At 42.1% G+C, this 17,575-nt stretch overlaps 1 protein-coding gene across 5 annotated transcripts in view; it reads right to left on the minus strand.

The window, feature by feature from the left end:
* The window catches only part of NMNAT1 (nicotinamide nucleotide adenylyltransferase 1), a 28,332-nt gene extending 10,764 nt beyond the window's left edge, over nucleotides 1-17,568 (minus strand). The window contains exons 1-3 of one of the 5 annotated variants that reach the window (XM_010849925.1): nucleotides 17,481-17,568; nucleotides 16,685-16,813; nucleotides 8,011-8,111 (exon numbers count right to left, since the gene is read on the minus strand). The gene's annotated coding sequence lies outside the window, so the exon portion shown is untranslated. Of the gene's footprint in view, nucleotides 1-6,806; nucleotides 6,985-8,010; nucleotides 8,130-16,684; nucleotides 16,814-17,269; nucleotides 17,357-17,480 lie in introns of those variants that run through there. The other 4 variants (XM_010849922.1, XM_010849924.1, XM_010849923.1 and 1 more) reach the window with 4 other exon arrangements.
* Nucleotides 17,569-17,575: the final 7 nt, after the last annotated feature.

A 17,575-nucleotide genomic window follows, 5' to 3' on the forward strand; every position in this document is an offset into this window, starting at 1 on the left:
GGTTCAAGTTTCAGGTACCACTCTCCAGGGAGACTGAGCAGGTCCCGGAGGGACGGAGTTGCTCGCTATTCAGAGAAGGAAGGATGAAAGAGCCTGAAGCACTCCCCCTGCCCTTGGGGATGGGCTCAGGTTTCCAGGTCCTCCCGAGGGGAAGGGCTGAGAAAGGAAAGCTGATCTCTCAGCCTAAAGGAAGCTTTCCCTCTTTTCACATTGGTGACCTGTCTCAAATATCCAGCTCAGTGTTACTAATTCACTGTTAACACAGCCAGCTTTAGACTTCAGACCCTTAAAGCCATAGAAGAATCAAGTTACAGGGAGCTCCTATCATAGCCTAGAGTGGCTTTAAAAGGACTAGGACCTGTCCCTCTCCCCTGGAGAGAACTTCCTCCACATCCCCCAGTGTTCGCAGGGCTGGTGTGTATGGATGGAGGCCCTGGCAGGTGGAGAAGAGGTCTGGAAGCTCTAACAGGACTGTTCTGGATCCTCCGTGCCCTGCTCCAGGTGCTCAGGGACCTGGTCACCATGATTCACTTCTGTCTGGCTCACTCAGCCTATCGCTTGCACTGTTGGCTGCCAAGATCTCACCAGCTCAGGCTGTAAGTGTCCCTCCCCAGCCCACTGTGGCAAAAAGGTCATTTCTTCCTGGGGCTGTCTTGAGGCTTAAGGGCTTCCCTGGTGGCTCAAATGGTAAAAAATCTGCCTGCAATGCAGGAGACCCAGGTTCGATCCTTGGGTCAGGAAGATCCCCTGGAAGAGGGTGCGGCAACCCACTCCAGTATTCTTGCCTGGAGAATACCATGGACAGAGGAGCCTGGCGGGCTACAGTCCATGAGGTTGCAAAGAGTCGGATACCACTGAGCGACTAACATGCTTGGAGGTTTAAGGAAAATTACTTTCAATTTTAAAATTATTACTAAGTTTCAAAAACACTGATGTGTAAACGTTAATGAAACATTTTGGAAACATTAAGTCAGCTTTTAAAACATAAACTTAAAAAAAAACTGGGTTTTCTTGTCACACTTCAGAATGCTCAGTACAATTAAATCTATGTTGCCCGACTGCTAAAGGGATTGACTTGGCAACCCTTCAGATTTACAGCTCTAAAGGTACACTAGTTAGTTAGCATGTTAGTTAGCTCAGTCAAGCCCGACCATGCCACCCCATGGACTGCAGCCTGCCAGGCTCCTCTGTCCATGGAATTCTCCAGGCAAGAATACTGGAGTGGGTTGCCATTTCCTTCTCCAGGAGATCTTCCCGACCCAGGGATTGAACCTGGGTCTCCTGCACTGCAGGCATATTCTTTACCAACCGAGCTACAAGGGAAGCCAAAGGGACACTAATGCTTTTATTAGTAACCTTAAACCCGAGACTCTATTTTAGCTCTGTGTGCCACTGCTTCAAATAGTTTGGAGGTGAGGGGGGCTTCCCTGGCATTCCAGGGGTTAAGACTCCAAGCTTCAAATCTCACATGTCAAAAAACAAAACAAAATAATAAATAAATAGTCTGGGGGTATATTTTCAAATTGCTTATTGTTTTGAGTATCTTCACTGGGGATAAACCTTTGTCTTTGGAGGGGAGATCTGATTCCTACAAGTGCCCTAAAGTCATTCAGTGCTAAATCCAATTAATAAAATAAATAAGAAGGTGAATAACAGTTTACAGTGAAGAAAGAGGACTACTAGTTAAGGTGGAAGATTTTCCTATATGCATGGAAGCTATGTACATGTAATTTCAAAAGAATTTTTAAAATGTTTGAGCAGTAACCACAGACCTTATTTCGTTGTGTAAGTTGTGGTGGGCAGTTAACTCACTCAATGTGAGTTACCCAGTGTGAACCGCAGGGAGGGCTAACATAGCATAAGGGTGTGGTTGGGACTCTCAGTTCAGTTCAGTCACTCAGTTATGTCCAGCTCATTGCGACCCCATGGACTGCAGCACGCCAGGCTTCCCTGTCCATCACCAACTCCTGGAGCTTGCTCAAACTCATGTCTATCAAGTCAGTGATGCCATCCAACCATCTCATCCTCTGTCACCCTCTTCTCCTCCTGCCTTCAAACTTTCCCAGCATCAGGGTCTTTTCCAATAAGTCAGTTATTCGCATCACATGGCCAAAGTACTGGAGCCTCAGCTTCAGCATCAGTTCTTCCAATGAATATTCAAGACTTACTTCCTTTAGGACTGACTGGTTTGATCTCCTTGCTGTCCAAGGGACTCTCAAAAGTGTTCTCCAACACCAGAGTTCAAAAGCATCAATTCTTTGGCGCTCAGCTTTCTTTATAAAGTCCAACTCTCACATCCATACATGACTACTGGAAAAACCATAGCTTTGACTAGATGGATCTTTGTTGGCAAAATAACGTCTCTGCTTTTTAATATGCTGTCTAGGTTGGTCATAGCTTTTCTCCCAAGGAACAAGTGTCTTTTAATTTCATGGCCGCAGTCACCATTTGCAGTGATTTTGGAGCCCCCCCCAAAATAAAGTCGGTCACCGTTTCCATTGTTTTCCCATCTATTTGCCATGAAGTGATGGGACTGGATGCCACGATCTTAGTTTTTTGACTGTTGAGTTGTAAGCCAGCCTCTTCCTCTCCTCTTTCACTTTCAACAAGAGGCTCTTCAGTTTCTCTTCGCTTTCTGCCATAAGGGTGGTGTCATCTACATATCTGAGGTTATTGATATTTCTCCAGGCAATCTTGATTCCAGCTTATGCTTCATCCAGCCTGGCATTTTGCATGATGTACTCTACATAGAAGTTAAATAAGCAGGGTGACAATATATAGCCTTGATGTACCCCTTTCCCAATTTGGAACCAGTTCATTGTTCCATGTCTGGTTCTAACTGTTGCTTCTTGACCTGCACACAGATTTCTCAGGAGGCAGGTAAGGTGGTCTGGTATTCCCATCTCCTGAAGAATTTTCCACAGTTTGTTGTGATCCATACAAAGGCTTTGATGTAATCAATAAAGCAGAAGCAGATGTTTTTCTGGAACTCTCTTGCTTTTTCTATGATCCAACAGATCTTGGCAATTTGATCTCCTGTTCCTCTGCCTTTTCTAAATCCAGCTTGAACATCTGGATGTTCTCTGTTCATGTACTGTTGAAGCCTTCCTTGGAGAATTTTGAGCATTACTTTGCTAGCATGTGAGAAGAGTGCAATCGTGTGGTCATTTGAAAATTCTTTGGCATTACCTTTCTTTGGGATTGGAATGAAAACTGCACTTTTCTGGTTCTGTGGCCACTGTTGAGTTTTCAAATTTGCTGGCATACTGAGTGCAGCACTTTCACAGCATCATCTTTTAGGATTTAAAACAGCTCTGCTGGAATTCCATCACCTCTACTAGCTTTGTTTGTAGTGATGCTTCCTAAGCCCTAGTTGACTTCACATTCCAGGATGTCTGGTTCTAGGTGAGTGATCACACCATCATGGTTATCTAGGTTATTGAGATCTTTTTTGTTTAGTTCTTCCATGTATTCTGGCCACCTCTTCTTAATATCTTCTGCTTCTTTCAGGTCCACACTCTTTCTGTTTTTTATTGTGCCCATCTTTGCATGAAATGTTCCCTTGATATCTCTAATTTTCTTAATACAGATCTCCAGTCTTTTTCTATTGTTTTCCTCTATTTCTTTGCACTGTTCACTTAGGAACGCTTTCTTCTCTCTCCTTGTTATTCTTTGGAACTCTGATTCATATGGGTATATGTTTCCTTTTCTCTTCCGCCTTTTGCTTCTCTTCTTTTCTCAGCTATTCATAAAGCCTCCTCAGACAACCATTTTGCCTTTTTGCGTTTTTCTTGGGGATGGTCTTGATCACTGCCTTCTATACCATGTCATGAACCTCTGTCCATAGTTCTTCAGGCACTCTATTAGATCTAATCCTTTGAATCTATTTGTCCCTTCCACTGTATAATCGTAAGGGATTTGATTTAGTTTATACCTGAATGGTCCAGTGGTTTTCCCTACTGTCTTCAATTTATGTCTGAATTTTGCAATAAGGAGTTCATGATCTGAGCCACAGTCAGCTCCTGGTCTTGTTTTTGTTGACTGTATAGAGCTTCTCCATCTTTGGCTGCAAAGAATATAATAAATCTGATTTTGGTATTGACCATATCGTGATGCCCATGTGTAGAATTGTCTCTTGTGTTGTTGGAAGAAGGTGTTTGCTATGACCAGTGCATTCTCCTGGCAAAACTCTGTTAGCCTTTGCCCTGCTTCATTCTGTACTCCAAGGCCAAACTTGCCTATTACTCCAGGTTATCTCGTGACTCTCAGACCTGGTTCAAACTGTAGCTTTACCGCTTACTTCAGTATTCTTGCCTGGAGAATTCCATGGACAGAGGAGCCTGGCGGGCTACAGTCCATAGGGTCCCAAAGAGTCAGACACAACTGATCAACTAACACTTACACTTTTACTTTACCGCTTACTATATCAGGTGTTTGTCCTGAGATAAGACATTTAATTTTTCTGAGCCTCAGTTTCTTCATTTGTAAGATAGGAAACCACAGTCTCATCTCATAGGATTGTGTGCATTTTTAAAAATACATATTTACTTATTTGTCTGTGCTGGGTCTTAGTTGGGGCAGATGAGATCTTTGTTGAGGTGCTTGGACCCTCTAATTGAGGCTCGAGTCAGTAGTTGTGGTGCCTCAGTATGTGGGATCTTAGTTCCCAGACCAGAGATCGAACCTGTGTTCCCTGCATTGCAAGGCAGATTCTTAACCACTGGACTACCAAGGAAGTCCTGAACTGTATGCATATTAAGCGAAAAAGTAAATTTAAAATGTGACACATTTCCCTACTAATTATGAACAGTAATAACTCTTTTTATTGCTTGTGGGTCGTCTTTCAGCATTTACAGCCATGGTAACTAAATCAAGGTTCTCAAGATTCCTTAGAGACCAGTGTCACAGTGCCTGCTACATAGTATGTGCCTCATCAGTCGTGTCCAACTCTTTGCAACCCCATGTACTGTGGCCCACCAGGTTCCTCTGCCCGTGGGATTTCTTAGGCAGGAATACTGGAGCACGTTGCCATTTCCTTCTCCAGGGGATTTTTCTGACCCACAGATCTAACCCTCATCTCCTGCATTGGCAGGAGGACTCTTTACCACTGTGCCACCTGGAAAGCCCGCCTGCTACATAGTAGGAACTCGATAAATGCTAACTATTGTCCTTACTGTAGTATCATTAGACAATTTTGTCCTAATGGGATGGATGTCAATTCATCTTTGCTCTGTTTAAAATTTTATTTCTGTGGTTTGACGTAACATTACCATGAAACAGAACCTGAATTTGGTTTCTTAAAGCCATTCATATCAGTGAAACAATAATGTACAATGTAACTCACTGTGTTCCATGCAGCCAAGTGACAGTGTTCCTGTTTGCCATCACCATTCTGACCCTCCAGTTCTATGTTCTGCTAAGGTAAGTTCTTTCTCCAGCCACCTCCACACCTGGCAGCTCAGCATGCATGTCTTACCTGTGAGGTTGTTCGGGTGCCTGCTGCTGTTCCTGTTATGTGCTTAAATGCAGCCTGCCCCATTGTTTTGCCCCTATTATCAATGGCAGTCACCTGCTTCACCTCTTTGAAAAGTCAAAACTCTCAGTCCAGCGAGGAGAGTTGAGATTTGGGCAGACAGAGTTTAACTTTTAACCAGCAGTCATACAGGTTAAAAGTTCTACTTCCAGTAATAAGAAGTCCTTAAATGGCAGACAATTAGGGTGCGAATGTTTCACTTTATGGATGCCCAAGAGACCAGAGCCAACAGCCTAACATTAGCTGATGTCTCCAAGGCTGAGGGCGACACGGGCACACTCGACCAGATTATGACTTGACCTGTTATTTCTGATTCTATGTCAGAAATCCATCTTGGCCAAAAAAGTCAGTTAATACCTTTTTCAATGGTCAAATGAAACAAATGCAATTTTATACATTTAAAATAAATTGCAGTCCTAAAAATAAGAAAATTTTTTAAAAATCTGAAAACTGAGATTCCACTTAAGTGATAGGGAAGGACTGGAAACTATGACACCCCTTGTAATTTGCCTAATTCAAATTTGCCAGCTTCTACTAGGAGAGGTTTGTGTACTACTGTTAAGATGTAGGGTGTATTTCCTCACTCTAGAGGCCAGAATTTCCACAAAATGTGTTTTCACCAACATATCAAATTAACATGAATTTTTTAAATGGTAGGATTTCCCTGGTGGTGCAGTAGTTAAGAATGTGCCTGCCAGTACAGGGGACACAGGTTTGACCCCTGGTCTGGGTCACATGCCACGGGGCAACTTGGCCTGTGCACCACAACTACTGAGTCTACGCGCTGCAACTACTGAAGCCTGTGTGCCTAGAGCCTGTGCTCCACAAGAGAAACCACTGGAGGAGAAGCCCGTGCACTGAAACTAGAGAGTAGCCCCTTCTCACAGCTAAAGAAAGCCCGAGAGCCGCAGTGAGGATCCAGCGCAGTCAAAAATAAAATAGTTTTTTAAAGTAGGAAAAAAAAATGGTGAACACTGTCCACAAATTAAGAATATTAATAACTCTCAGCATTAATAATATTCATAACTCAATATTATCATTGATGCTAGCACTAATTTGCAGTCATGGTAAAGAACAAAGGTTCTTAAGAGAAGTGAGTTGCCTGGAGCCAAATGAACTTCATGCCACAATTAGAATTCAAGGGTCAGCACCTTCTGGTTTTATGTTAACAGTGTGGATTTCTTCTAATAAGTAATCAATTAGTGTATGAGCTGGTATATTGATTTGTAGGCCCAGATCTTCTCGATACTGCAGTCAACCTCTCCTTACCAACCTGGTTAGCAATATCATCTTTACTTTCTTCACAGTTGGTAAGTGTGGAGTCATTCTTAATAAGTGTAGTCATATACTTATTGTCTATTTGCCAGATGCTGCTAGAATACAATGGCACCCCACTCCAGTACTCTTGCTTGGAAAATCCCATGGATGGTGGAGCCTGGTGGGTTGCAGTCCATGGGGTCGCTAAGAGTTGGACACGACTGAGCGACTTCCCTTTCACTTTTCACTTTCATGCATTGGAGAAGGAAATGGCAACCCACTCCAGTCTTCTTGCCTGGATAATCCCAGGGACGAGGGAGCCTGGCGGGCTGCCGTCTCTGGGGTCGCACAGAGTCGGACACGACTGAAGCGACTTAGCAGTAGCAGCAGCAGCAGCTAGAATAAAAATGGATAAGATAGGACTTGTTGTTCTGCAAGAGCTCACAGACTGAAACCTGAGAAAAAACTCACATTTAAAATTTATGTGAAGGGGGAGGGGGTTCATGATGTGGGGGATACATGTGCATCCATGGCTGATTCATGTCGATGCATGGCAAAAACCACCACAATATTGTAAAGTAGTTACCTTCCAATTAAAATAAATTAACTCATTTTTTAAAAATGAAATGAAATTCAGATGAAGGAAAACTTTAAAATGCTCCTTAGTGTCTCTTTGAGTTGTCCTACAATTTGAATATGAAACCAATTTAATATTGGGTTGGCCAAAAAGTTTATTCAGGCTTTCTAAACGAACTTTTCAGCCAACTCAATATAAACATTTTGATATTATAAAATTCTTTATAGTTATAATATAAAAATATCAGATTTACCCACTTATTCAATAATTAGATACTGAGAAGACGACATGGGTAGAAACACAGGGACCTCGACTACTTGAAGTCAAAAAGTGATACAGAAGAGTTGGACTCTGAAATGTGTAGAAGTTTTAGGAATACTTTAGCTAATATATTTTAGTTATATTTTCTTTTGTATGAACTTCTAATAGTGATGTGCAATTTAAATAAAGACAATGTCTAAATTTTTATAAAACGAAAACAGTTGTTGGGGTGCCGTAGGCAGGGTTCTAGAGAGAGTCTCTACTAAACCCCAACTCCACAAGAGGCAGTGTGTGCAACAGACAAGAGCACCAGCTATGGAGACTGAGGGAGGCCAGTTCAAATGCCCCACATCCCAAACAGAAGAAGCTATTAATACTTTACCTCCCGGAGCTTTCCAGCCTTTTTTCTAAGGGAATTCCCTGGTGGTAGAGTTATTAGGACTCCATGCTGTCACTGTTGAGGCCTAGAATCCAGACCTGGAACTAAAATCCCACAAGATGCTTGGTGCAGCCAAAAGAAAAAAAAGAAGGAGATTAAAAAACCTGCTTCGCAGTTTTGCTATAAGATTTAAAGGAGATAATGGGGGAATTATTTTAAAAAAGAACTGTCACAGTTACTATCACCAGCATTGCCAATAGTAAGAACACGACCTCTATTGAGGAAAACCTTAGCCTGACCAACTTTTGAGCACTTTTGTTCCACAACAGATACACAAGGAAACACCGTGATTTAGCTTTGCATTCAAGAATATATTTCTGAATGAAATAATGGCATTTACAGCAACACAGATGGACCTAGAGATTATTATACTAAGTGAAGTTAGAAGTGAAAGTTGCTCAGTTGTGTCTGACTCTTTGTGACCCCAAGGACTATAGAGTCTATGAAATTCTCCGGGCCAGAATACCGGAGTAGATAGCCTTTCCCTTTTCTAGGGGATCTTCCCAACCCAGGGATCAAACCCAGGTCTCCCACATTGCAGGGGCATTCTTTACCAGCTGTGCCACAAGGGAAGCCACAAGTGAAGTCAGAAAGAGAAAGATAATACCACATAGTATCACTTGTATGTCGACTCTAAAGTATGCCACAAATGAACGTATCTATGAAACATATCTCCGAAACAGACTCACAGACAGAGAATAGACTGCGGTTGCCAAGGCAGGGGTGGGGTGGGGAGGGAAGGATCGGGAGTTTGGGATTAGCAGAGACAAACTATTACATACTGGACGGATAAACAACAAGGTCCTAAGGTACAGCCCAGAGAACTATATTCAACATCCTGTGAAACACCATAATGGAAAAGCATATAAAAAAGAATGTGTATAACTGAATCACTTGGCTGCACAGCAGAAATTAACACATTATAAATTAACTATATTTTAATAAAATCTTTAAAAAAAAGAATATAATATTTCTGAGGCAATTCAACCCAGTAAACTGATGCTGTTCTGCCATCTTTTTAGGTTTTACTGTGCTGCTTATTCGGATGGAACCGGTCCCACAGGCACTAAAGAGGATGTTTTCTGTATTTGGTGTGGGATCCTTCATTGAGGGAGTCTGCACCATAGTGTTAACATTTTTGGCAACCAACTGTGTACGTTTTTAAATACTGAATTTCTAAAGGCTCATCTTAATCTGAAAGCTTGGCTGTATACAATGCACCTTTAGTCTTCAACATTTATTTTCTACCTCAAACTAAAAAAATAGAGATGGAGGCTTCCCTGGTGGTCCAGTGGTTAAGAATCTGCCTTGCAATGCAGGGGACACCTGTGTGATCCCTGGTCTGGGAAGATCCCATATGCTGCAGAGCAACTAACTCCATGAGCTGCAACCACTGAGCCCATGCTCTGCAGCTACTGAAGCCTGTGTGCCTAGAGCCCATGTTCTGCAACAAGAGAAGCCAGTGCAATGAGAAGCTCTGGTACCACCATGAAGAGTAGCCCCTACCTGCCACAACTAGAGAAAACCTAAGTGCAGTAATTAAGACCCACCACAGCCAAAAAATTTTAAAAATAAACCTTTTAAAAGAATAAAGATGGAGAGAGAGACCTCCTAATTAGATACATGTCACAGTCAAAACATTTCACCAGGGAAATTTAAAAACTCCATGAGAGATATTTCTTTTTGGAGGGTGAATTCCACTTTACCAGAATTATACATACAAAAAAAGTTAAGACATTAATCGACAGTGGAACTGGGTTGGCACATTAAGCAGCAAGCCTTCCATCTCTTGCTAAATTGGTACCTTTTAAAAAATCCTTTCAGCAAAAACATTTAAAGTATGTGTTGCAATTATAAGACAAGTAATTCCTCACAGTGCTCTTTTCTTCCCCAATACAGGCAAAAACCACTCCTGAACTGTACTATTTGTCTGTGCTGCTCTCAGTGAGCAGCTTGGTTTCTACAGGTAATTACAAACTTCCAGAGTAACCTAGCCCTGTCAAAGGCATGTCAGCCCTTCAAGGGAACTAAATGCTCAGCTAGGATTGTTATAGGTTGGCCAAAAAGTTTGCTCAGGTTTTCCCACAAGTGGAAACTTACGGTCAACCCGCTAGGTTGCAAGGGGAAGCCCTAGTTCCTCTTAAACCAGGTGCTCCAAGAAGCACATAAAAGTGGAGAGCGATTTCCCTGGCAGTCCAGTGGTTAAAACTCCGTGCTCCCACTGCAGGGAGCACAGGTTCAACTCCCGGTCAAGGACTAAGATCCTGCAGGCAGCATGGCCAAAAAAAAAAAAGGAGGAGAGGCTTAGAATGGGATATAAAAAGCCATCCTTCCCTGGGACGTCCTTGGTGATCCGGTGGTTAAGACTCCATGCTCCCACCGCAGTGGGCACAGGTTCAATTCCTGGTCAAGGACTAAGATTCCGAAGGCAGAATGGCCAAAAAAAATGGAGAGGGTTAGAATGGAGTATAAAAGCCATCCTTCTCTGGCAGTCCAGCGGTTAACCCTTTGCCTTCCAAAGCAGGGGCTGTGGGTTTGATCCCTGGTCAGGAAACTAATATTCCATATGCCTTGGGGTCAAAAACCAAAACATAAACGGAAGCAATATTGTAACAAATTCAACAAAGACCTTAAAAATGGTCTACATTAAAAAAAATAAAAAGTCATCCTTCTCATGTTATTTCTGCTCCATTTAATTAGATCCCATTTTTTATCCTACAGTGCTCTTCTCAAGCCTGGGGCTGACTTGGCTGGCCAGTGTGATCCGTCCAAGGCCAGACACTAAATCAACAGTCTGAAGCTAGCATTTGAGCCCTGCTGGTCCCTTGCCTTACATACGTGTCTTCAGCAGGTTCAATCTTTTCCAGGAGCCTTGTCACCTGACAACTGCCAGCAAGCATATATGACCATCTCCACCCTGCTACTCCTAGATGAAGTGGTCAGTGGAACAGGAAGCACATCAAAACCAGTCATTAGGAAGAAAGCTGTCAGGTGACAGTTTTATGAGCACTGATGATGGATAAAGATGAACAGTTCAACCAAAATCACTGGGTCAACATCACAACCAAATTCAGCCTCAATAAGGATCTCCTATTAGATATTCTTAAGATCATCACTTGGACTTTCTGAACCTCCTTTATTCTGTTTCAGTAAAGTTAGTAGCATCTACTGGATGACTGTGATAAAAATAAGTACAGAGAAGGAAAAATAAAAATAAAAATCTTAGTAATGAACAAGGCGTCTAATTTCAAAAAAAAAACAGTGATCCAGACTGTATATTTGAACAAGGTCAATCTATCGCTTCTTTAAAAGTGCAGTAGGAACTTTTAGAGTAAAAATCATCATGAACTCCTCCACCTGGTGACACCAATCTCTTGCATCATGACAGTAAACTGCTCTCTAGAGAAAACAGCCAACTGACCTGCCATGCTACCCTGTCTTCTGGCTTGTTTTGTATGTATTCACAGATTCTGAGGGGTTTTAAGAAGGAACTAGCCACTCACAGATGCTCTCAAGTCTTTGGGATGGGGAGAAAATGGTGTTTCTTGAGGAAAAAGAAGAGTATTTCTTGGCAGAAGAAATAAGTTCATTTAAAAAAATATTTATTTATTTGGCTGCACCAGGTCTTAGCTGTGGGTTTTTCTTTTTTTTAGTTGCAGCATTTGAGATCTTTAGTTGAGGCATGTGGGATCTAAGTTCTTGTTCCTTCTGGGACTTCACTGGGAGTGTGGAATCTTAGCCACTGGACTGCCCAGGAAGTCCCAGAAGGAACAAGTTTAATACAAACATCTCCAAGCACATTGATGACAGACACAGACCTTCACAAACGGGAATGACTGCTTTCCATCTGCTTCTCTGTTCAGGTGGTACCTGCTGCAGGAGGTACCACCTGAACACACTATCCATTCTCCACACCAACACTTACTGAGCACGTTCCACGTTCCAAACATTGCACTAAAACTTAGGAATTAGAAACTCGAGTAACTCGTATGTTGACAGTGAAATCCCCTTAAGTAATTCTCTTACTATGATTAACAGAAACTATTTAAAAATAACATGGGCTTCCCTGGTGACTCAGATGGTAAAGAATCTGCCTGCAATAAGGAGACCCAGGTTCAGTCCCTGGGTCAGGAAGATCCCCTGGAGGAGGGAATGCCTGCTTACACCAGTATTCTTGCCTGGGAAATCCCATAGACGGAGGAGCCTGGCGGGATACTGTCCATGGGATCCCAAAGAGTCGGACATGACTGAGCAACTAACACTTTCACTTTTAACAGCCTTTTTACATTCTTTAGATCTTATTAACATGTCAAATAAATGTCAAATGTCAATTTACCTCAAGATTTTTATCAGAAGTTTCTTTTTTTTTTCTGAACTATCTTGCCACCGGGCTTCCCTGATAGCTCAGTTAGTAAAGAACCCACCTCCAATGTGGGAGACCTGGGTTCTATCCCTGGGTTGGGAAGATCCCCTGGGGAAGGGAACCCACTCCCAGTCCACGGGGTCGCAAAGAGTTGGACATGACTGAGAAACTTTCACTTTCACTTTTCCGACCCCCAAATCTGATCTACTTGAAGATCTGAGCTGATGACAACTCCAGCCCTTCCAGTTGCTAAAGTCAAGTACCTCAAATCATCCTAAATGCACTGCTTTTCTTCTCCTCATACCCCATTAGGAAATCTCAATGACTCCATCTTCAAGTACATTCAGAATCCAGCCATTTTTCTCTAGCTGAAAAAATTTAACTGACTAAATACAAGAGACTGTTTCTTAAGACCAAGGCTGCTTAATACTTTTGTGTCTTAAAATTATGCAACTTTCTGAACCTAACTCCAGAAAATGAAGTTCTATTTCTTAATTGATAAGCATTAAAGCAGCACTTTAATCCACAACCTACAAAACTGAATCTTCACTTGCTTTTCTCTTTAGTTCCTTTTATTATTATAATTATATTTTAAAATCTATCTACATGAAAAGTGGAAGTGTTACTCGCTCAGTCGTGTCCGACTCTTTGCGACCCCATGGACTATAGCCCGTCAGGCTTCTCTGTTCGTGGAATTCTCCAGACAAGAATACTGGGGTGGGTTGCTTTTCCCTTCTCCAGGGGATGGATCTTCCTGACCCAGGGATCGAACCTACGTCTCCTGCATTGCAGGCAGATTCTTTAGGGCTTCCCTGACAGCTCAGACGGTAAAAGAATCTACATGAATATATATACATTTTTTAATTGGAGTGTAATGGCTTTACAATGTTGTGTTAGTTTCTGCTGTACAACAAAGTGAATCAGCTACACGTATACATTTTCTGCTTCCTCTTGAGCGTCCCTCCCACCTCCAGCAACTCACCCTTCTAGGTCGCCACAGAGACCTCGGCTGAGCTCCCTGTGCTCTACAGCTGCTTTCTGCTGGGCTCTATTTTACACACGGCAGTGTATATAGGTCAGTGCAACTCTCCCAACTCATCCCACCCTCCCCTTCCTCACCTCACATCCAATGTCTGTTCTCTGCGTCTGCATCTCTATTCCTGCCCTGTAAATAGGTTCATCTATACCATTTTTCTAGATTACGTATCTATGCATTAACATATATTTGTTTTTCTCTTTTTGACTTACTTCACTCTGTATGACAGACTCTAAGTCCATCCACAGCTCTACAAATGACCGAATTCATTCCTTTTTGAATTTTTATTTGCTTTTATGGTTTTATCATTTCCTCCAAAACCAAATCTCATTTTACCAGACTTAAATTCATTAAACAACATTTATTTGATGTTACTCATATCTTATGAAATATAAATTATGCTCTTCCCAATGCAGGTGAAAATCACACAGTTTTAAAACTGCCTTTTTTTTTGAGCCCCTCATACTTTAAACAGCCACTAGCAGCAGTACTCTCTCACAATTTATTTTAACAGTTCTTCATTTGGGACCTGGGCTTCTCAGGTAGCACACTGGTAAAGAATCCATCTGCCAATGTGGGGGATGCAGAAGACACTGATTCAATCCCTGGGTCAGGAAGATCCCCTATTGGAGGAAATGGGGAGTATTCTTGTCTGGAGAATGCCATGGACAGAGGAGCCTGTTGGGCCACAGACCATGGGGTCACAAAGAGTCGGACATGCACATCGCACATGTGGGACCTGGGATCCAGGGGTATAATGTCTCTGAAGCAAAATGTTGGGTATGTGCACCTAGAAGCAACTTTCTGGGAGAATGTTAGAGGAAGTTTCAGAAAATAAAACATTAAGCATCACACTCATTAAGTTTACTATAGGAAAAAAAAAATTTGATGTTTGATACCTACTACACTCCATTTAAAATTTAAAGAAACTGAAATTTAAAGTTAGTCTTCCCACTACTTTTTTCACAGTTGTTAAGCCCTGACAGTGAAAACTTTCTAAATACTAATTGAATTGAATGGAATACTGAATTTCTAAATGCTCAGCTAATCTGAAACCTTGGCTATATTTAATGTACCATTAGTCTTTATATTCTACTTACTGTAAAATAAAGATATGTAAAAATGGGATTCCTAATTACATATGTCATAGTTAAAACATTTCATGGGGGAAAACATCAAAAAATTCCATGAAGAATTCTCTTCCTTTTTCTACTTTCCTATAATTTTTAAAAGTTAATATGGAACTATTGGGGACTTTCCTGGTTGTCCAGTGGTTAAGAATCCACTTGCCAAAGCAGGAGACACGGGTTTGAGAAGTCTGACACGGTCTGCTCTGGGAAGATTCCACATTCCTCAGGGCAGCTAAGCCTGTGTACCACAGCTACTGAAGCCAATTGCCCCAAAGCCCATGCTCTGCAGCAAAAGAAGCCACTGCAATGAGAAGCCTGCACATTACAATGACAAGTAGCCCGTGCTAGCCACACTAGAGAAAGTCCACATGCAGCAATGCAGACCCATTGCAGACAAATGTATCTATATATTTATCTCCAATTATGCTTATGTAATGATGGTGATAAATATATCAGTAACATCCATTGAGTTCTTCCTGTGTACCAAGCAAGATACTAAGCAGAGACATCACTTTGATGACAAAGGTCCATATAGTCAAAGCTATGATTTTTTCAGTAGTCCTGTATGGATGTGAGAGTTGGACCATAAAGAAGTCTGAGCACTGTAGAAATGACACTTTCAAACTGGTGTTGGAGAAGATTCTTGAGAGTCCCTTGGGCAAGGAGATCAAATCAGTCAATCCCAAAGGAAATCAACCCTGAATATTCATTGGAAGGACTGATGCTGAAGCTGAAGCTCCAATACTTTGGCCTCCTGATGTAAAGAGCCGATTCATTGGAAAAGACCCTGATGCTGGGAAATATCGAGGGCAAGAGGAGAAGAGGGTGACAGAGGATGAGATGGTTGGATGGCATCACTGCCTCTATGGACATGAGTTTGAACAAACTCAGGGAGATAGGGATGGACAGAGAAGCCTGTTATGCTGCAGTTCAAGGGATCGCAATGAGTCAGACTGAGTTAGTGACTGAACAACAACAACAATAATGTGATACTTATAACATTCCAATGAAGGAGGTACTATTATTATACCCTCTTTTTGGGGATGGGGGGGAGGAGGCATGTGGGATCTTAGTTCCCTGACCAGGGATCAAACACATGCCCCCTGCAGTACAAGTGTAGTCTTAACCACTGGACCACCAGGGAAGTCCCCTATCATCTCTTTTTTAGCAGATGAGGAAACTGAAGCTGAAAGAGGCTGATCAACTTGCTCAAGATCTCACAGTTTGTGTAACAACCTTGACTCTGAAAGTTCATACTCGTAACCACTACACAGACTTACAATGGTACATTATCTACTGGCAGACATTTAAAAGAGGCCCATGTGTTCAGAGTGCCTTTGGCTCATGGTACTTCTTGTTAGCCACTTAAGTTTCATCTGACCCTGCATTTTCCTTACCTAGCTGGAGAGCTCTCTGGACTCTCATCCCAAGTCCAGGTTGAAGTGTCCTAAACTCCTCCAGCTGCCAGGTAGTATTTATCTGGTTTTCCAGTTATGACTCCCAGTTCTGAGGTTACATTCCCTAATGCTCTCTCCTGTGACGACCTACTTAACGTTCATTCCTTTTTCCAATTTCTTCTCCTCTCTCCCCAACCTCCCTCCAGGCTTGGATTCTATTTTTGTTTGAGAAGTGGATCCTAAACCAATTTCTCTTGCCTATGCACTAGAAATACTTTTTCATTACCCACTAACTCTAAACAAGAACCCAAAGTACGTAAGAAAACTCTCAACACAGAGCCTCTAAATCAGATTAAGTCACCATGAAAAAGCAGGCAAATATTAATACAATGCACATATGGAGAGGCCTTTCCTTCACTGCTTCTAAAATTACACACACTAAAACCAACACAAATGCCTAAATAGAACACCTCATTATCATCATCAAAATTAGGGTACAAACACAGGGAGATGTTTATTCAGCAACATCTTCAAATGGTAAAAGGCGTATATTTCCCAATTTTGTTTTCTGTGGCACTGACCCTAATTATTTGCCACTGGGAGATCCATATTACCCCAAAACGTTGACACTTCCACCCATATTCACATACCAAAAATTAGAGCTAATTTTATGAATATAACACACACTTACTTTTACAACGGAAGTTCTGTGAATCCAAACCGTTTCGCAAAGTAGGCTATTGGAACCATTCCAACTTGTGTGTCAACAGTCTTTTCTAAGTTGAACTTGGAACAGTGGTTTCACATACAAACTGTAACCCTGGAAAGACAACTTACTGTGATAAGGAAGAAATTCTATGATCGGACAGATAATTCATTTTGGTGGAGTTCTATGATAATCTTGGAAGTTTATCCTGAGTGATAGAAACAGAATTATTTTTAAAGACAAAATAGGAGAAACAATTTCTCCGTAAACCTTGATGTTGTCCTGTGGACTAATAACTTCAAGGATATGGGCTGCGAACATCTGAAGACGGTTTTCACTTAATTTCTGAGTAACTTTTAAGAATGGTGCCAACAGCTAGTAGTCTTCTCAAATAGAATATCAAACCGCTACCAGGAAGGTGGATCTAGTCCTTTACAGATTTGGAAGGCAGTTCAGAAAAAAGAGAAGCGCCCCCCGCCTCGCTTCCACCAAGCCCAAGAAGCTTCTAGAAAAGAATTTTGTTTTTTTCAGAGTTAAGTCACCTTTTCCAAAGGCCAAAGGGAAATTTACCGAGGGTTTTGGTTCCACGGAGAGAAGCTGAAAAAATGAAGGGGTAAGACTCCTTGTCCCAAACTTGAATGTGACCTCGCTTCAGGGACAGTTGTATTTGACCCTCAAAGAGCCTAACATCTTGGACTCGTCTGTGCTATCGGCTTTAAAAAGGAATCCTGGGCTGCCTCGGCCAGAGACGGATTCTCAGGGGCTCCATGTACGGACTTACCACGGCCTCACCACGTCCTCAGGGCAGAGCGGCCCGAATCCTCCAGGAGACGCTCCGCAGCCCGAACGCCAATGAGGGTAACACCCGCGGCCGCA

The sequence above is a fragment of the Bison bison genome, unplaced genomic scaffold, assembly GCF_000754665.1.
Source record: "Bison bison bison isolate TAMUID 2011002044 unplaced genomic scaffold, Bison_UMD1.0 scf7180017864289, whole genome shotgun sequence".
Taxonomy (NCBI): Eukaryota; Metazoa; Chordata; class Mammalia; order Artiodactyla; family Bovidae; genus Bison; species Bison bison.